Raw genomic sequence first — 22606 nt, 5'->3', positions numbered from 1 at the left:
ACAATAGTGGAGATAATTCCGATTTTTTTAGGGGCGACTGAAGTAGAAAAATAACAATTAAGTTGAGAAAATATAGAAGACTTTTCATTGACTTAAATCAACGGTGGGATTCTTCTTAAAAGAACAAAGACTCGTAGGGTGAACCAATATAAATGATGGACCAAAATCGAACTATATCAACCTAAAACATCTTTTGTTCTTTTATGAAGTCTGTTCTTTTGTTCCCTTACGATTTATGTCAGTCAAAAAAGCATTAGGGCGGAAATACATAAAGTGCATATTTGGTTGGCATAAGTCATCGACTGGTTTCTTCGTAGATGAACAAAGGAGTTTTAGGTTGACTTAGTTCGATTTTGGCCCTAGGCTCCTTTGTTCATTTCCGAAGAAGCCAGCGGATGACTTAAGCCAGCCAGATAAGCGCTTTATGTGTTCCCACCTTTAGTGTGATTTGACTTGTTCAGTCCTGCTCTAGAGTAACGAGCTGTGCCCACACGGGCCAAAATATAATAATATAATATGTCGGTGAAAATTTTTTAATCACAATACGGGGCACCTCAAATAGATGCTATATGTGTACGAGTACGTATCTAGCAGAAAAAATCTTCCAACTAAACAAAGCGCCGCCATAAAGCCAGGCATGTGACACATAGCACCCAAACGACCTAACCTAGTCCCTAATCGGATGGCTCTGTATTAATCATCCATTCATACACAACTGGAGTGGAAAGTTTCTTTTTGTTGCCTTCGTCTTGTGCTGCTGGGAGAAAAAGCAGGCCGCTGCCAAGTTGCAGAGATTCGAAGAAGTAAACAACAACAACGGCTGTTTTCATCGGAACGGAAAGGAAGTAAAAACAAGCAAAGAGCACTGCTTCATTTCAATGTTCAACTTAACTTTCTTCATCTTCTTTTTCAGTTTCTTGTTGGACTTTATCTCTGTTTCGGCGTTTTTTATGGCTGTCTGTCTATCGGTCTGTTGGTCGGTTGATTATTTGTTTCAACGTTGGTTCGTTCACTCGCTTCCTTTTTTTTTTGGCCGCGTTGTTGTGTGAGTAATCATCTGTTTTTCATTGTTGTTGGTTGTTATTACTTTTTGCTGGCTCTTCTCGATTTTTATTTGGTTCAGCGTGCGCCTTTTGTTTGGATGGTAAATGCGAATGACGACAATGGCGATGACTTACTTCCCCCCCCTAGCTTGATCGCATTAAACTAAAAATTGTATTTTGTTTACATACCAGAAAATAAACCAAAAACAACAACAACAACTAAATGAAAATTTCGCATCTTCTTCTTCCAATCTCAAATCTCTGTTTTGCGAAAAACAAAATGAAACGAAACGAAACAACGGAAAAAGAGAACACAACAAAAGCGCCATTAGCAGACACATTAATTTATAAATTGTGTGCTGCTGTTGTTGTTGTTTTCTTTTAGTTTTGTAATTTCGTTTTTGCCATTGGAGCTTTTCCATGCTAATGGTGTTAAGCTATGAAGACTGCCGGTGGCAACGGCATCAGCAGCGTGGATACCAAATGGGTACAACAAAACGGGGAATGGGTTGGCAGTCGCAAAGAGATAAAGGTCTAGGGGCTAGGATAAGATAGAATCTCTGAAAGGCAGCGAATTTGCACGATGGGGGCACAAAAGAAGAAGAAAATGAGGCGATGTAGTTCACAATTATGGTGAACTCTCTACGTGAGGCCAATAATTTTCCTTTTGAAAAAAGAGAGAGAGAGAGAGACGACATCTAAAAGAGGGGGAAAAGTCAACGAAAATCTCTGCTGAATGCTTTAAATTCAAAAAAAAAAAAAAAAAACATTTGCAAGGAAACAGCGAAACTATAATAAATTATATATGCTGTCATAACACAGATGCCTCGAACCGGAATCAGTGAAAATAGCGGATAGAGTTGCCACATTATTTGCTTTAGAATTTGTTAACCATTCATAAGAGAGAGAGAGAGAGAGTCAAAAACCTTAAAGGGGGGAATACATAACGCGCTAATCTGACTGGCTTAAGTCATTGGCTGGCTTCTTCGGAAATGACCAAAGGAGCCTAGGGCCAAAATCAAACTAAGTCAACCTAAAACTCCTTTTTTCATCTACGAAGAAGCCAACCGATGACTTAAACCAGCCAAATATGCGCTTTATGTATTTCCACCCTTAATGTATGAATGAAAAATTAAAAAAAAAAAACGTAGAGGAACATAGGAGTTTTAGGTTGACTTAGTTCGTTTTTGGCCCAACGTTACTTTGTTCTTTTCTAAAGAAGCCAGCCGAAGTCAGTAAAAAAAAAACATTTTATATATTCTCACCTTTAAGGTGAAGCTCTTATTTAGCTCGCTTAAGTCATCGGCTGGCTTCTTTGGAAATGCCCAAAGGAGCCTAGGGCCAAAATCGAACTAAGTAAACCTAAAACTCCTTTGTTCCTCTACGAAAAAGCCAGCCGATGACTTAAGCCAGCCAAATATGCGCTTTATATATTCCCACCATTAGTTCTGTACATTCTAGGTGATGTTAGTTCTTGTTTAGACCTCGTTTGATTTTTTATTTTAAGGAAATCCCCCAGAATATCTAGGCAAATTCTTCACAATGCCGATAACAACCGGTAATGAAATTAAGAACAATTTGACTAAAAATATTTGTATACCCTCCATCATAGTATGGAAGGTATATTAAGTTTGTCATTCCGTTTGTAACACCTCGAAATATACATTTTAGACCCTACAGAGTATATATTATATGTCGTTTTAGCGATGTCCGTTCCTCTGTCCGTCTATCCGTCTGTGGAAATCACTCAAGCTTCCGAACGAAATGAAGTAGATTGATAAAATTTTACTCAAATGTATATTATGTCTGCAGGACTTTTGGTATTGAAAATGGGCCATGTAGATCCACGTTTTTGTATAGCCCCCATATAACGGTACCTCCCGATATTCGGTATTCTGATGATTTTAGCAACACTATTCACCGAAATTGTTTCAAATTTGGTATTTGAAGTTCGTAATGGATACTACAGCCTATGACAGGAGATTGTCTGTGAAGGTCCACGTCTTCGTATAGCCCCCATATAACGCTACCTCCTGATATTCGGTATTTCGATGATTTTAGCGACATTATTCACCGGAATTGTTTCAAATTTTGTATTTGAAGTTCGTAATGGATACTACAGCCTAAGACAGGAGATTGTCTGTGCAGTCCTCATTTTGGTATAGCCCCATATAATAGTACCTCCCTATATTGATGATTTTAGCTACATTGTTCACCGATTGTTTTTTCAAGTTTCGCATTTGAATACGTCCACGTCGTCGTCTTGACCCTTATATGACGGCTACATTTGGTATTTTTAAGATTTTAACAGAATATTTAATTTATTTTATTATTTTATTTATTTTATTGAAAATTGCCAAATTCATTTTAAATGGTGGAGGGTTCGGCCCGCCGAACTTACTGCTTGTTTACATGTTTTAGATTAAATTGGAATCTTTTCTTCTGAGGTATGTCCAAAACCGGCTTCGCGAACTAAAGTTTACTTACATTTAATATTTTTAAATAACCGTCAAAATATAAGGAAAGCACTTTTTTAAAATGCGGAGTCCTATATATCGGAAGTCATGGACCTACCTCTTAAAAATAGTTTGTTGTTGTAATCAGGATGCAAAAACCTACATGTAGTGACATTTAGAAGTTTTTATTTCGATTATCGGTTTAGAAATAGCAAAGAAAAAAGAGGTGCTTTTGCAACTCTGGATTCCTATATTATAGGAAATGATTGATTTTCCCCCAAAAAATCTCGTTGTGATTGGTATAAAAAAAAAATATAAAAATTTAGAATTTTGAAAATTTTCTGTCAAATAAATAAATAAATTTTAAGTCAAATAAAGTGGCCTCTTTTCGTAAGTAAATGGCGAATTTAACTCTAGTTCCCGTTGTTATGTACATACAAAAATATATGTACATAAGTTCAAATTACATATAGGAACTTGGTATACATATGTACAAAATTACTCCTAGCTAAAAAGACACTTCTTAATGGCACATGTGATTGTGCAAATGTCTCTGTAATGTGAATGGACAAAATACCCAGCAAACATTTTCATTTTGCTTCAAATCTTAGACATGATGAAGGTATACCTTAGCTTATGATAGAGGATGCAAAAATACATTTCTACTTTCTGCTCCCACTGTAGAACTTTCTGTTTTGATACGGTCGTTATGATACATGTATGTTATTCATATGTTTATATGTGTATACCTATGTACATCATATTATTATATATGACGCTCGTTATGTATCAACTTTTCTCCTGTTGGTGTGTGAGTGTGTATGTGTGGGTGTTTGTCGTGCAAATGTATGTTCTCCATTCGGTTTTATATTTCGCTAAAAGCAATTTGAAACAAGACAACAAATTCTTGAAAGTAACATAAAACCCCTCCATGATATTAAGTGCACTCAACGAAATTAATACGAGTGCATATAAATTCGTACGGTTGAACCTCGTTAAAATGAATACCCTTCATGTGTGCAAATTGTTTTCAAAATGTCTATGGAGATCAACTTTTTATACAGAGCGTACATCACTTGATAGATTTTAGAAGACTTGGGGTCGATCTGACCATGTCCCTCCAAATGAAATGTAATAAAAATGAATCGCTTAGGTGCCCTTGTAGAGCGAGTGATCCTAAATAAACAGTTAAACCCTTAATTAAAGAGGTGGGGGTAAAGTTTACCATCTCTTCACATTTTGTTGAAATTCTCTCTTCTATTGCGATGAATAAAAGAGATTTTTACTTATTGTAATTTAAAACAAGTACAAAAGCTGTAAGTTCGGCCGGGCCGATCTTTGAATACCCTCCACCATTTGGAACAATTTTGACAATTTAAAAAAATATAAGATCTTAAAAATGCCGAATGTAGCCGTTATATTAGGGTCTATACGACGACGTGGACATGCATAGGCAACTTTTGTCATAAACCATTACAATATTCAAATGCGAAACTTGAAAAAAATCGGTGAATAGTATAGGTAAAATCATCAAAATTCGGAATATAGGGAGGTACCGCACAGAAAATTTTCTGCCATAGACTGTAGCATCCATTACGAGTATCAAATACAAAATTTGAAGAATTCCGGTGGATAATGTCGCTAAAATCATCAAAATACCGAAAAAGGGAGGTACCATTATATGGGGGCTATACCAAAAAGTGGACCTACATCACCCATTTTCAATATCAAAAGTCCTGCAGACATAATATACATTTGAGTAAAATTTTATCAATCCACTTCATTTTGTTCGGAAGCAAGAGTGATTTCCACAGACGGACGGATATCGCTAAATCGACATAGAATTTTATGCTGATCAAGAATATATATACATTGTGGGGTCTAAAATGTATATTTCGAAGTGTTACAAACGGAATGACAAACTTAATATGTTCTCCATACTATAGTGGAGGGTATTTTTAAATAAACTTTTTATACCCTAGAGGTAAGGGTATAATGTCTTTGTGCATTTGTTTGTAACAGGGAGAAGGAAACGAGATAGACCCATAGTTATTTTTGAGGAACTTGATAGAATCACTTTTTGAGTCGATTTATGCATGTCCGTCTGTGCATGTATTTTTGTGAACAAAATGCAGGTCGCATTTATAATCCGATTGAGATGAAATTTTCCAAACACCATTTGTTTGGCCAAGGGCGAACCCTATTGAAATTGGTGAGAATCGTTACAAATTTAGATATAGCTTCCATATATATCTTCAACCGATTTCGGGTTAATTGTGCACCAAATGGCTTATATAAGTCCAAATGACCTGTATTTTGGTACATCCAACCGAATTCAGCCTAGAAGCAAGTACATCAAAATCGGTTCAGATATAGCCATAACTCCCATATATATGTTTCAATCGATTTGGGGTTTTTACATGCGTGATATGCACTCCACAAGAATGATCTTTGGCACCAGATATCATATACAGCTCTGATATAAGCATATCAAATGTTGCCAAAATCGGTTCAGGTTTGGGTATAGCTCCCATATATATCCTCAACCGATTTCTGGTTAACTGTACACCAACATCAGTCCAAATGACCTGAATTGTGGGACATTAGACCGAACTCAGTCTATAAGCAAGTACTTTGAATTTGGGGAAAATCGGTTCAAATATAGCTATAGCTCCCATACATAGGTTTCATCCGATTTGGGGGTCTAAGTCCCTAACATGCGTAATATGCACTCCACAACAATGATATTTGATACCGGACAGCTCGAAAATACCTCTGCCAAATTTTATCGAGAACGGTTCAGATGTTAATATACCTTCGACATACATCTTCATCCAATTTTACGCTTAGTGTCCACCATATATGTAATATCAGTCCAAATTTGATAGATTTTTATACCCTCCACCTTGGAAAGGAGGGTATATTAACTTTGTCATTCCGTTTGTAACATCGTTAAATGTTCGTCGTAGGCCCCATAAAGTATATATATTCATAAATCATAATAAAATTCTAAGTCGATTTAAATATGTCTGTCTGTTGAAATCACGATACAGCCCACATTATTTGACGTAGAGCGCCAAAATTTAGCAGATCAATTTGTATTGTATCTAGGATGGTTGGAATTGAAAATGAGATATATCGGTCCACGTTTTGGTACCTCCCGATAATCGGTATTTTGATTATTTTTGCCACATTTTTCACGGATTTGTCTAGAAATTGGTATTTGTTGGTCTTAATGGGTTCTAGCTCTTTTGGCGAAACACTGTATGTATAGGTCCGCGTTTTTGTATAGCCCCACCGTATGGCCGTATTTCCCAATATTCGGTAATTTTTGGCACATTTTCCCATGAATATGTCTAAAAATTGGTATATGTGGGTCAAATGGGCTCTAATGTTTCCTTTATCCTAAGGTGTAGGGTATTAAAAGTTTGGCCCGGCCGAACTTAACATTTTTTACTTGTTTCTTGTGGAGTAGGGAAGTTCGTAAAAAATAAGCGGTGTAAAAATAACCACCACGCAATAAAATACGTTACAAAATGTCACCTCCACAGTTAAAGATTAAAAAATTATTAATTAACAAAGAATAATTTTGAAGAATTAATTCAGAATTATTTCTATTTGTATCATCCGAAGTTCATAGCATTTTTTTGAAATTTTTAATTACATTCGAGTCTTTTCTGATCCTGTTGCGCGATTAAAAAGCTGGAGTATGAGCGCATTTTCTGATCATAAAATATACATTTGTTGGGAAAAAAACGTGACCTCCCGTCACTCTCCTAAATAAATCGGATATGAGTCTCCCTCTAGATTAGTTGAGAGTCTTTTCGGCCATTTTCTGATCGTTCTACAAGTCTTTTTCGAATCGTTTTCTTATCATTTATGGCGATAATACTCTTAATTTGTGAATCTTTTTTGAGTAATTTTTGATTATTTATGAATACTTAGCGAGTAATTTATTAGTCTTCTAAGTGTCATATATCACTCATATTTATATTCATTTACGAGTCTTTTTTTAGTCACCTCTGTCTTAAATTCGAGCCATTTATTTATTTAAATCATCAGGCAAATATGGGGCTTTGTATCAAGAGGGCGGGAAACATGTCTAAAGAAGTGGGAGGAAAACATACTTTCAGGTCAAAAATCTGGAGTTTCGAGTCCATCCCCAAGAAAAAATAGTTTCCCGGAATACCTATCAAAAAATCGAAGAGTTTTTACTAAACTAGAGTTAATCCGTTGTTTGGTTTAAAATGTCGTTAACTTGCAAGTTTTGTACTAGGTCGTTAACTTGCAAGTTTTGTACTAGGTAACTATAAAGATCAGTTTACAATATTCTTCTCTCCATCAGCGTATTCAGGCCCCCGCCAAGAACTTGAGTATTTTTCTCAAAGCACTCAGTCGTTTCAGTCGCATCATTAGGCCAAACAACCAGCCAGCCAGCCAGTGATGACAATAACTTGTCATCCGGATTTTGTTGTGGTTGTTGTTTGCCTCGTCGTTATCGTAAACTAAACACTAACCGCTTTTTGCAGTGTAATTAAATACGAAAGTGCAACAAGAACAACAACAAGCCGTACGCATTTAAATTTCTGCATAAAAAACAGAAACCCATGCATATCAGCTTCACAGAATATGAGAACAACAACAAGGATAGCAGCAGCAACAACAACAACAGCCATACGAGTGGCAGCAGCGTTATTATCATTTCAAGTTCTTTACGAGTACTGGCTTATTTCTTCACCAACTCCCGGTCTATACTGCAAGTCATTCCATCGGCCATAGTGAAAGAGGGAGAGAGCGAGAGAGGGTGTCGAGAGGAAGAATTTGAAAATCCCCCCAACCCCACGAATTCGCGAGAAGGAGATTCTAAAAAAAGAATGAAAAACAAACACGCAATAACAGCAGCAACAACCAACAGCCAACGGCCTTAAACATCAAATGTTTTTGGCTCGTGAAACGAAAGGGAGAACGTAACGCCGCGACGCTCTGCTGTGGTGCGGAATGATGCCTTGTGTCTGTGTTGCGGCAATGTGGCCCGTATCTGCGTTGCCCCATCATATTTGCTTGCTTTAAGTGTTATGCGCCATTTTAGCTCTGCCCGTTCGTACGTTAACATTCCAAGCTTGTTTTTTTTTTATTGCGATTATTTGTTGTTCTTATTCTCTGTGAGTACAACCTCATTTAGTCTGCCTGCCCCCCTTTCTTTTGCCAACAACCCGTCGTTGTTCGTTATCCGCGCGCAAAACATTTTCCCTGCACATACACACACAACGGCAGATTATATCCCATAGCACGCCAACTGATTGCCGATGACTGAATGACTGTCGAACGCTGATACAACTTATCGACGGATCGACCGACCGATCAATAAACAAACGAAAGAACAAAACAACAATGGCAGTGGGAATGTGAAAACGACCAACGTCGCTGTGTTTGGTTTAATTTTATATTGTTGTACCCTCTCCGGGCTGGTCTGGTCTGGTCGGGTTTTTTTTTCCTTTTCTCGCATTAAATCAACTCGTACCACGTTGTTCCAACCACACCGGCCCCCATCATTGCTGACTGTCGGACTGGCTGACTGACTGTTTGATTTGTTTTTATTCTGGTTGTTTCTGTTTTTTTTCTTTCGTTCTTTGTTTTTTTTTTTTGTAGTCGTCAGGTTCGCTTCTCGTTGTTAGGTCCCACTGGCAGAAGAGTCAAACCGTCATCCGGTCAGTGTTTTATTTGAGATAATTCTAGTACACACTTGTGTGTGTGTGCTTGAATGTGTATGAGTGCGGAAAATCCAAAGTATACCGATGGCGCACAGTGACGGATGAAAATATTTTACATTATTCTTCGCTCAGCCGTTTGGGGGCTACAAAGGATTTCAATAGATATATATGTATAAAAATAACTAAGGCCGAAATCTGTCTCATCGAAATGAGGATGTAAGACCCTTGGGAGCAACTCCAGTTTAGTAAGAACTCTTCGATTTTCCGACATTTTTTTCAGAGGTAGATATTTTCACCTGATTCCTGGGACGGACTCGGGACCCCAGATTTTTGACCCGAAAGTCCGAGTTGAAGACCCGGGCTAGACCCGGATCCACTTGCCCGATATATTGTCTACATAGGTATCGTTTGGAAACTTATGAAATTGCCTATCCAACATGGCCACATGCTTTTAATTTAGAAAAACTTTAATTCGCGTGGCCGGTTGAAAGTACCCAGAAAAGAATATCTCTGGACCCAGAAAAGGTGTTAGCACAAATTGTAACATTTTGGAAAGGTAAGAGTGTCAGCTACAATTTGGCATCAATTTTTTGACCCCCATAATGGGCCGTTTTTCGACATTTTGGGGGTTTTACAAAAACCTCTTATAAACATGTGATCACTTGTTGGATAGGAATTTTCATAAGAATTCAAACGAACCTTATATAAATGGATCCGGGTCTAGCCCAGGTTTTGAACCCAGGTTTTCGGGTCAAAAATCTTGGATCACGGGTTTGTCCCCCAAGAAAAAATAGTTTCCTGGAATCAGGGTATAAATACCTACCTCTGGAAAAAATTTCGAAAAAATCGAGGGGTGTTGACTAAACTACAGTTAAGCCCTTTGTACATCGCAATGTTTTTTTTATCAAACTTAGATTAAGTTTGGAGGTGGACAATATAGGTCCACTCTTTCTGAAATCAGTTCTGAAATTTTGTTCACAAGGATTCAATAATGTAATCGTCTCTCTCATTTGTAATCAATTTTAAATCAACTTGCCCCCTAACTTTGAATATTGTTTACTAGTCTATATCAAATTTTGGGTGAGGGTCACTCTTGGTCCGAAGGTGGAAGGATGGTTTTTGGGAATGCGAAAAGTAGTAAAAGGTACTAAATCTGGCATCCTTTGAATTTCACGAACCCGACCTGGAATTCTTCAATTTGGAATGAGGGTCGCTGAGGGAGTACCAAAGGGTTTTTGGAAAATCGTACCATACGTGTACAAAAAGTACTAAAATGTACAACAGTTCGTAACATGTGAACGATTGAAATTTGGAATGGAAATCTAGGTGGAGGAGTAGGGTCGATGCATGGAGGTAGTTTTGGATGTGTGTACTCATGTATACGAAAAGTACTAAACGGTACTAAATTTGATACAATTTGAATTTGGAGGAACGGATAGAGCTGGAAGCCTGAAATTTGAAATTCACATTACTGACGGAGTGTAGGATTGGGACATGGAGGTTGTTTTCGAAATTTATACTTATGTGCGCGAAAGTTACTAAATGGTACTAAATTTGGAACAATCTCAATTTGGGGGAACCGATAGAGCTGGAATGCTGAAATTTGGAAATACGATTACTATTGCATTGTAGGATTGAGGTATTAGGTTGTTTTAGATATTCCTTGTTATGTGTACTACAGGGTTGCCCATATTCGACGGACCCATCTGGCAACGCCATAACTTTTGACAGAGATGTCACATCGCTTAATGACATACCGCGTTTGAAGTGTCAGTCCAAGCAGATTTTTACCATGAACAAATACACGCCACGCGAGCGCTCTGAAATAGTTGAAATTTACATTCAAGCAATTTTGGAAAAAAATTATCATGTCCGATGAAGCCCATTTCACATTGAATGGGACCGTAAATAAGCAAAATTGCCGTTTTTACGCCACTGAAAATCCTCAGGAGATTCAAGAAGTGCCTCTTCATGACGAAAAAGTCACAGTTTGGTGCGGCGTTAGTGCGAAAACGGTCATTGGGCCGTTTTTCTTCCAAAATGAAAATGGCCATGCTGTTACCATCAATCAGGAGCGTTATCGCGACATGATGACCAATTTTGTGATGCCAATTATTCGTCGAAAGCGTATGAGGCAGTTCTGGTTTCAACAAGACGGCACTCCACCGCACACAAGTCGCATAACAATCGATTTTCTGAAGAATTTGTTTCATGGGTCCGTCGAATATGGGCAACCCTGTAAATGGTACTAACTTTGGTACAATTTAGATTCAAATAAAAATTGGAACAAACGTTAGAATTGGAATCCTGAAATTTGGAAATGAGATTACTTAAGCATTGTAGGAATGGAGTATTTAGGAACTTTTTGAAATTCATACTTTTGTGTACTAAATGGTATTAAATTTTTGGTAGAAACGGTAGATATGGAATCTGAATTTGGTACAATTTGGATTTTTGGGTTAACCGATAGCTCTGGAATCCTCAAATTTGGAATGGCGGTTATTGTGGGTAGGTACCTGATACTAAATTTGGTACATATTGGAACCGATTCTGAAATGTGGAAATAAGATTTCCATGGAACTGTACGATTGCGATATGAAGGCAGTTTTGGAAATTTGGAGTGTAGGATTGGGGTATGTATAAAGTTTTGGAAATTCGTACTTATGTGTACTACATTAGGTACAATTTGGATTTGTGTGAACGAAACGATAGGGCTGGAATATAGAAATTTGGAATTAGAATTACTGGTGACGTATAGGATTGGCTTATATAAGAGCTTTTGGAAATTTGTACTATATATAAAATAAATATAAAATTTGGTATTAGGGTCGCTGTTTATGTGAAGTCTGGACATATAGAGGTTATTTTCGGAAATGTGTACTATTATCGTACGAAACGTGGGATAGAGATACAATTTTAAAATTTGATATTTAGATTACTGATGGTATCTGTGTTTGAGATTTGCCGCTGGTTTGGAAATGCGTCCTATACTTGTACGAAAAGTACTAAATGGTACCAAATTTGGTATTAATCGAAGGAATAAAAGTGGAATCCTCAGATGTTTTTTTTATTGATTTGATAATAGAGGTACAACTCTAAAATTTGATATTGAGATCTCTGTTGATATCTGAGGCTGAGATTTGGAGGTGGGTTTTGAAATGTATACTTTAGTTGTTCCAAAAGTACTAAATTGAGTGAAGCGCTAAAGCTGAAGCCGTAAATTTTATATTACAATAACTGTTGGTGTCTAGGATTGAGAGATGTAGATTGTTCTGGATATGAGCATTTAGCTTTGCTAAGCTAAGCTAAATTTGGTGTTGGGTGAAGGGATGGAGCTGAAATTCTGAAATTTGATATATTATGGTTTCTTGGTTTATTATGGTTTCGGGGACGTTCAAATAGTTTTGAACAGAAACTTTGAATGTTGGTCCATTGTGTAATGTTTTTACTGATATCCTCCTCGGTATACTTCAAAATGAAAGAAGGTGTAAAAGTAATTTTTTTCCGAAAACCTTAAAATCGGAAAACTTATCACAATGTATGAAGTATTGAAAAAAAAATTGTGAAACTTAGCATTATGAGCTCGGCCATGCCGAACTTTTAATATCCACCATTTGGAAGAAAATTGAAAATTAAAAAAAAAATCGAAAAATACTGTTTAAATGAAAACCGTAAACATACGTAATTTTTATACCCTCCACCAAGTTTGGAGGGTATATTAAGTTTGTCACTCCGTTTGTAACACCTCGAAATGTACATTTTAGACCCCAGAAAGTATATATATTCTTGATCAGCATAAAATTCTATGTCGATTTAGCGATATCCGTCCGTCTGTGGAAATCACTCTAGCTTCCGAACAAAATGAAGTAGATTGATAAAATTTTACTCAAATGTATATTATGTCTGCAGGACTTTTGGTATTGAAAATGGACCGTGTAAACCTATGTTTTGGTATAGCCCCCGATACCTCCCGATATTCGGAATTTTGATGATTTTAGCGACATTATTCACCGGAATTGTTTCAAATTTGGTATTTCGAAATGGATGCTACATCCTATGACAGGAGATTGTCTGTTCAGGTCCACGTCTTCGTATAGCCTCCATATAACGGTACCTCCCGATATTCGATATTTTAATGATTTTAGCTACTTTATTCACCGATTTTTTTTTAAGTTTCGCATTAGAATATAGTGATAGCTTATGACAAAAGTTACCTACACAGGTCCATGTCGTCGTATAGACCCTAAAATAACAGATACATTCGGTACTTTTAAGATTTTAACAGAATTTTTAACGGATTTTATTGTTTTTGAGAATTGCCAAATTCGTTCCAAATGGTGGAGGGTATTCAAAGTTCGGCCCGGACGAACTTACAGCTATTTTATTTGTTAATGCAATTAAATTTGTGAAAGTAAATTACAACACCGTAAAGTGGTCAGCGCATTATGTATTTGTGCATTTGTTTGTAACAGTCGAAAGGAAACGAGATAGACCCATAGTTCCTTTTGATGATCTGTATAGAATCACATTCTGAGTCGACTTATGAATGTCCGTCCGTCTGTCTGTCCATGTATTTTTGTAAACAGAGTAGAGGTAGAATTTATTGCCCAATCCAGATGAAATTTGGCACACGTAATTTGTTTGACCCAATGACGAACCCTATTGAAATTGGAGATAGTGGGTCAAAATTTGGATATAGCTCCCATATATATTTTCGTCCGATTTGCCTTTTATTATGCATCGAACTTGTAATATCAGCACAAATAGTATGGAATTTTAAGACCATACGACCACATTAAGCCTGGAAATAAGTATGCCAAATATGATCGAAATCTGTTCAGATATACCTATAGATCCCATATATATTGTTCACCCGATTTGTTATTTTTGTCCTCTGCAGCCGTAATATACATTTTGTAGCAATGAAATTTGGTGGGAATACATCAAATACAGCTCAGAAATACATTTGCCAAATTTTATCGAGATCGGTTCAGATTTGGATATAGCTCCCATACATATCTTCGTCCGATTTGCTTTTTATTGTGCACTGATCATGTTATATTAGCCCAAATGGGATGGAATGTGGTACTTACGGCCACATTGAGCCTTGAAACAAGTATGTCAAATTTGGTGAAAATCGGTTCAGATATAGCTATAGCTCCCATATATATTGTTCATTCGATTTGTTGAATTTGTCCTGCACAGCCGCAATATTCACTCCGTAACAACGATATTCGGGGAAATATATCAAATAAACCTTCGAAAAATTTTATCCAGATCGGTTCAGATATGGATATAGCTCCCATATATTTATCTTTATCAGATTTCAAGTTAATTGTGCACCACATATATTAACATATAGGCCCGAATTGAAAAGGCACAAATGCTGCGGCAAATTTAGTAGAAATCGATTGAGAGGAGGATATTCCCATAATATATTAGTCCCCTTGGACTTTTTATTATAACTACAATCATAGTTGGTATGATTTAATTCTCACAAATGCCCCATTAAAACATTTATTTTTTATGTAAAGCTCTACTAAATATACAAAGGAGTGTAGGGTATCATAAAGTCGGCCCCACCCGACTTTAAGTCTTTCGTTACTGCTTTTATAATTGTTTATAATTTGTCACCAAAAAAAGTAAAGGATGCTTCTGTGACCATGCTGTTTGCTGGGTTCAAATATTTGAGTTGTCAAAAAAAAAATCTAATTTGTTGAGTACGTTTTCGGTCTCTGGAGCAAATGCGTCAGTCAGGGTTCTTTCAGTTTCCATTAAAATTTATGAGAATTCGTCACACATGTTTCCTTTTTTTGGTGCGAATTGAAACGGCATCAAAATGATTTCATACATATGTACATACATACAAACATACTCTCATATTCCCATTTTAACGGCTATTCGTGTCGTGGTGTCGATAACATGGAAATCAGCGGGTGTGGAATTTGTTCGTGCCCCATTGCCCGGTTCGTGTTGTTGTATGTTTCGATGTTTTATCTGAATGTCCTTTCATCATGCATGTATGTACATGATAGGTATAAGGTTGCGACTAAGGTGGGGCATTATTTTCTTAATCCCTGCCAAAGTAGGGGGGGGGGGGGCTATTTTCAACATTAAGACAGTTCGGCACGGAATTGTTTTCCAAACCCAAAGTTAGAATTAAAAAAAGTTTTTTTTTTTCAAAATTTCCAAGCACTGACTGGGTACCCAACCTAATACACACTCCTCACAACTCCAATGGTGGGTCGAATGCAATTAATTTTATTTTTTGCAAAGACCACAAATTCAGCTTTTTTTGCTGATGTTTTTAGTTTGTCGTTCCTACTTTCTTATGTGGCGTGAGTGGCTGGCCTGGCTGCGGGCTGATAGAATGTTGTTGTTATTGTTACTATTTTGGATGATTGTCGGTGGCTTGTACTGCGTCAGCATGCTGTTAACACAACACTACCGCCATTCTTGTCGTCCAGGCCACATACATAAGTATGTATATATGTGTGTACGCATGTTTTTTTATATAAATCTGCCAACCAAACACCAAAGAGCCGCAGTACTTCTGCCACGACAGCTATTATTTTTTTTATCCCCCTCATTTTATAAACAAGGTCAAGTGCAAATTATTTTTTGCTGAACAAAAAAATCGAGGCGTACATACATACATACATACATATGTATGTACGTACTCATGTTTGAACATTCATACATTTATATCCAACCATCCAATTCTTTATCGCAAATTGGACAAAAAGTTATTCTGTTTTATTTATGAAACGAAAAAAAAACATGATTGTGGCCACGCACCCTGACAGTAAAGTGGGTCGTTATTATTTCCATGGACGTTTTTTTGGCGAATAATAAACATATATAGACCCTAAAATAACAGTAGGAGGCCATCAAAGATCTTCGAAATTCCACGGTTTTGATTGCAAAATTTTATATTACACTAAATTTCAGTTTCAGATCACATTAGCGAAAGAGCAAAAAACAGCTCACATATGATGGCCAATCTTTGGAAGCACAAGATTCAAAATAGGAACTCAATCCAAAAACGACTGTACAGATCCAATTTAAAAACGACTGTACAGAAGCTTGGACAGCAATGAACAAGTAAAAAAACATTAAGTTCGGCCGGGCCAAACTTTTAATACCCTCCACCTCAGGGTAAAAGAAACATTAGAAGAAATGTGGCAAAAACCATTAAAATACCGATTATGGGGAGGTACCGTTATATGGGGGCTATACCAAAACGTGGACCTATAATTACAATGTTTCGCCACCGGAGCTGGAACTCATTATGACCCACAAATACCAATTTTTAGACAAATCAGTGAAAAAATGTGGCATAAATCATCAAATTACCGAATATCGGGAGGTACCGTTATATGGGGGCTATATCAAATCATGGACCATGCATGCAATGTTTCGCCACCGGAGCTGGAACTCATTATGACCCACAAATACCAATTTTTGGACAAATCAGTGAAAAAATGTGGCATAAATCATCAAATTACCGAATATCGGGAGGTACCGTTATATGGGGACTATACCAGAACGTGGACCGATATATCTCATTTTCAATACTAACCATCCTAGACACAATGCAAATAGCTCTGCTAAATTTTGGATCTCTACGTCAAATAATGTGGGTTGTATCGTGATTTCAACAGACAGACGGACAGACAGACAGACGGACATCGTTAAATCGACTTAGAATTTTATGCTGATTATGAATATATATACTTTATGGGGTCTAAAACGAATATTTAGGGATGTTACAAACGGAATGACAAAGTTAATATACCCTCCTTTCCAAGGTGGAGGGTATAATTAAAAGTGAAATATCAAAATCTTGTTGAAGGTCATAAAATGTGTGGTCTAGGCATCAGCTGGGCAATTAGGACTAAACCAAGGAGGGCTTTGGAGACTATTTTTTGTATAAACCTAGTAAAATAATAAAAATGGAAATTAAATTAGATTAAAGATGAGGCTGAAAGCTATGGAAGAGTGGATCAATAAAGGTCGCTCAATATACCATAAAACATTTATAAAATTCACTATGGGAAAACCAATAGGGAAGACCATTTCTGACAGAATGCCTGCAAATAAATTAGTTACACTGTGCGAAACACTAATTCCTGACAGAGACTCGCGGAACAACGGAACAAACCTAGCGAGTACGACATCCGGAAGCTACTATTTTATAGTTAGGGGGGAAAACGGGACTTGGCCTCTTTATAGATCTGGTGACCAAAACATCTTCCCGCCTACCGAAACACACTGCGAGTTTTCAGGCGAAATTCCAAGCAATCACAGAGCCCTGAATTGGCTTACTAAAACATGACCAACTACCATAAATGTCCTAAGGGAGGGTAAATTAAGTCAAGAACTGCATTGAACTGCATAAAGGCTATCAACAACTATTCTCATCAGGGATCAGTACCCATTATATGGGTACCAGGTCATAAAGAGATTAGAAGTAACGAACGGGTACACTCACTGGCGAAATATGCCTAAATTTTAAGGGACATAGAATGTGCGGAATCATTAGAGGTGGTGCGACTACATTTTAAAACATTGCCAACACATTCCTATGGAGTAACGTGAACTTGAAATAGACTAAGGTTCTATGGGGGAACCAGCAGGTATAATCATAGAACATTTGGGCTTGAAAGCACTGGGGACTTGCAGGGACATGCGGGGAAGAAGATGAAGCGCTAGCATATTTTCATTGCAATTGCCCAGCTTTTACAAACTTTTAGGAAACAGTTCTTAGGGAGGATATACTAACAGATCTGGCACCGAGAGGCGAATAGACCTTAACAACATTAGGGGTTTTGTTAAAAAATGCTGAATTCCTAATCTATATACGGAATGACCGAGGAATAACTCCACACTAAACGGCTGAAGCTAGAAATGTTGAACGAGGGCAAGTCGTGTGATAAGGTTGGGTTTTTTGAAATTTGTACTAAAAGAATACGACAAGTACTAAAAATTTAATACTTTGTATGAGCTAGAATTCTGAAAATCGAACTTTAAGATTAAATCCTACCTACGAGATAAAATTCAGAAATTTGTTATTTAGATAACCAATGGTATATGTGTTTGAGATTTGGTGGTAGTTAAAAATGCGTCCTATATCTGAAGGATATCCTCATATTTGATATGGAGAGGATGGTTTTGAAAATGTGTGCTATAATTGTACGAAAAGTACTTAGTGGTACTAAATTGGGTTTTGGGTGAATGGATAGAACTGGAATCCCGAGATTTGATGTTGGGGTCTTCTTTGTTTTCTGGAATTGAGATATGGAGGTGCTTTTGGAAATGTGCACTATAATTGGTATTGGGTGGAGGGATAGAGGTGATATTGATGTCACTGTTTGTTCCTAGGGGTTTAGACATGGAGACGTTGAAATCAGTGTGGACAGAAAAAATGGATTGGGGTCCATTCCGCAGAATTGTTAATCTGAAAATAAATGTTTGATATAGATGTATTTATAGAAATTCACTTCACACTTCTGGTACCTCCCACACAAAAAGTCGAAATATTCAATAAAAAATTATATATTTTACTGCAAAGAGAGAAAAAGGATAATCCAGTTTTTCTCCAACTTTGCAAATCCTAAAATTTGCATCAGTGCTTGGTCAGGAAAATGGGCAATATCGGTCCACTTCATCAAGCATCTCCCCCACAAAGGGTTAAAATTCTGAATAAATGTAACTCTTTTAAAATGTGATCTAAGACTCTGATTGTCTTTAAATTACACACATCACAATATTTTTATTAACACAACTTCTGGTATGGGGATGGAATATATCGTCCCCACTCCTTCTGGTACATCCCTTACAAAGGGTCAATATTCTCATAGGAAATAATTTATCTAATAGAACAAGAAGGGATCATCAAATTTTGTTCAAAATTTGCAAATCCCAATATTCGTATCAGTGCTAGGTCAGATTCGATAATGAACAATATCTGTCCACTGAACTTTAATCCATTTTTACTTGTTTAAAATTTGAATTGAAAAACATCGAAGGAGTTACGAATGAAATAAACTTTCGAAGATATATTAGTGGAATAATTTCCCAATGACAATGTAGCAACTGCTTATTCACTAGATCGTACCGCTCATCTAAAAGAATTATTTGTGAACTTTATAATCAGTTTCAAGTTAAAAAAAAACCATCTGCATAAAATATTATATGGGGTTCTGAAAATTATATTAAGGACCTAAGGAAATAATTCGATCTCCGTTCTTAAGAAACTTGACCTCAGTTATTAAGAAACTTAATCAAAAAGTTGGTAATACATGATTTGTTTTCTTCAGTTAACGATTAAATGGTATCGTGAATTTTCCATTGATTAATTGAATCGATTATTTCAAATAATAATCGATAGACGTTCCGAAAAAAAGATTGATCTTCAATTTTCAAAATTTTGTTGTTCAAAATTTGGTAGAAAAATATAGCCGAACTCCTGAAAATACTCAATAACTATAGTTGAAATTATGTAGGAATTGTGTATTTCATGATGATTTGGTACCATATGGGAATCTCGAGAAACGGGGGCCTTTACGTATGAGAATTGACAAGTGAACAATGATAAATATATTTGGAATTAATGGAGTCTGGGCTTATTGTTGCGAAGAATTGCAAACTGAACTGCAAATGTGGCTTAGAGATATTACCAAAAGGATCAAAGAAAGAATAGAATAAAACAAAAATTTAAATAAAATAACAACAAAATAGATTATCTAGAAAAATTTACAAATCCTAATTAAAAATCTTGTTATATCACTTATAAACAGGTTTCGATAATCGAGGGATGATACCGGTTAAATAATATTTTGTAAAATCACATTAAATATTCCGACGAATCCAAATTCCTAATAAGAAAATAAACTACATACAATTTTTATTTCGTTTCGAATGCGAAATGTAATATGTAAATATATATTCGTTTCTTATGAAAATAATTCCTTCTAGAACACAACCGTAATCGTATACTCTTAGGTCAAGACAAATTCATTCATCTAGCCATTCACCTTTTGCCGACAGCCAACCACAAACACCATTTACAGCGTAAATGAAATTAAAGTGAAAAAGTTTTAAAAAATTATTTATTTAAGGTTCAGCTAGAATTATAAATATATAAGTGTTAATATTATTTATATTGAAAACAGAATCGAGCTATTGATTCACTGATTGACACATCAGCGCCTAGACAAAAAATGTAAACCACATTCAGTTCGGCCGGACCGAACTTTTTAGAACCCATTATGACCCACAAATACCAATTTTTAGACATATTCGTGGGGAAATGTGCCAAAAGTTATCAAAATACCCAATATCAGGAGGAACCGTGATATGGGAGCTATACGAAAACGTGGACCTATACATGCAATATTACACCACCGGAGCTACAACCCATTATGACCAACAGATACCAATTTTTAGACAAATCTGTGGGAAAATGTGGCAAAAACCATCAAAATACCGAATAAAGGGAGGTACCGTTATATTAGGGCTATACCAAAGCGTGGACCTATACATACAATGTTTCGCCACACGAACTAGGACCCATTATGACCTACAAATACCAATTTTCAAACGAATCCGTGAAAAATATACCGAATATCGGGAGGTACCGTTATATGGGGACCAAACATAGACCGATATATCTCATTTTCAATACCAATCATCCTGGACACAATACAAATAGTTCTGCTAAATTTTTACGCTCTACGTCAAATAATGTGAGCTGTGTCGTGATTTCATCAGACAGACAGACATATGGTCATCGTTAAATCGACTTAGAATGTTATGTTTATATATACTTTATGGGGTCTACGACGAATATTTAGGGATGTTACAAATGGAAGGACAAAGTTAATATACCCTCCTTCCAAAGTGGAGGATATATACCTAGAAATGTTGGTTGAGTGTCGACTTTGGGCAGAAGGGCAACATAAGGCTGGCTTTTCGAAATTCGTCAGAAAGATACTGATTACGGTACCGTTGATAGTTAGCAATACACCTCTAAATTTTTGTACGTAAAGGGAGAGATAAAAAAGTGCAACAAAGTAGGAAATAGCATCAAATTTTAGAATAAGTTTAGGTTTGTTCGAATTGGTCACCGTTGGCACGAATTATGGCCTTCAAACGGCCAATGAAACCGTCACACGCTGCCCGAATGTTGGTCTGCTGTATTTTCGCCCATTCCCGGCGATGCGCTTTCTTGAGGTGATCGACACTTTGGTATTTTTTTAATGCCAACCGCTTCTTGCTTTCCAAAATACTTCAGGAACAATAGTCCAACGGATAGGTATCCGGAGATTTTGGTGGCCATTGTGCGCTTGAAATGAAGCGAGGAACCTCATTTTGTAACCATTCTTGGGTGGCGCGTGCTGAGTGCGATGGTGCTGAGTCCTGTTGGAATGTCCAAGGTCTGCGCCAAAATGTTTGCATGCCCAAAGCTTTAATACACCCTCCAGAATATTTTCGCGATAATATTCGGCATTTATTCCGATGCCAAGGTCGATAAATAGCGAGTAACGAGCGGAGAGCGTTGTGAAGACGTGGACCTGCTCACGGAAGTTTGTCATAGGCTGTAGTACCCATAACCAACTTTAAATACCAAATTTGAAACATTTCCGGTGATTAATGTCGAAAAAACATCAAAATACCGAATATCGTAAGGTACCGTTATATAGGGGGCTATACGAAGACCTGCATACAAAATTTTTTCCACAGGTTGTAGTACCCATTAGTAACTTCTAACACGAAATTTGAAACGATTCCGGCAAATAATGTCGTTAAAATCATGAAAATACCGAATATCGGATGTATGTTATATGGGGGCTATACGAAGATTTGAACCTGCATGCAAAAGTTTTTGCCATAGATTGTAGTACCCACTAGGATATTCCAGTGTGAAATTTGAAACTATTCCGGTGAATAATGTGACTGAAATCATCAAAATACCGAATATCGGGAGGTACCGTTATATGGGGGCTTTACGAAGACTTGGATCTGCATACAAAAATTTTTGTCATAGACTGCAGTACCCATTACGAACTTCAAATACGAAATTTTAAATAATTCCTGTAAATAATATCGCCAAAATCATCAAAATACCGAATATAGGGAGGTACCGTTATATGGGGGCTATACGAAGACGTGGACCTGCACAGACAATTTTCTGTCTTAGGCTGTAGCATATATTTGGAACTTCAAATACCAAATTTGAAACAATTCCGGTGAATAATGTCGCTAAAATTATCAAAATATCGAGAGGTACCGTTATATGGGGGCTATACGGAAGCGTGGACCGACATGGCCCATTTACGAACTTAACCTGCCTACTGGTAAAATATGCACGTATGCAAAAATTTAACCTTCT

At 36.7% G+C, this 22606-nt stretch overlaps 1 long non-coding RNA gene across 1 annotated transcript; it reads left to right on the top strand.

Moving 5' to 3' along the window:
- Positions 1-297: 297 nt before the first annotated feature.
- Positions 298-1244, top strand: LOC109612911 (uncharacterized). The gene is made up of 3 exons (XR_002194732.2): positions 298-845; positions 914-1045; positions 1124-1244. It is a non-coding gene; the product is annotated as an uncharacterized LOC109612911 (long non-coding RNA).
- The last annotated feature ends 21362 nt before the right edge of the window (positions 1245-22606 follow it).

This window comes from Musca domestica, unplaced genomic scaffold (genome assembly GCF_030504385.1).
Source record: "Musca domestica strain aabys unplaced genomic scaffold, Musca_domestica.polishedcontigs.V.1.1 22, whole genome shotgun sequence".
In the NCBI taxonomy this organism is placed as follows: domain Eukaryota; kingdom Metazoa; phylum Arthropoda; class Insecta; order Diptera; family Muscidae; genus Musca; species Musca domestica.
The sequence above is the reverse complement of the archived record's forward strand: the minus strand, read 5'-3'. Positions and strand labels throughout refer to the sequence as shown.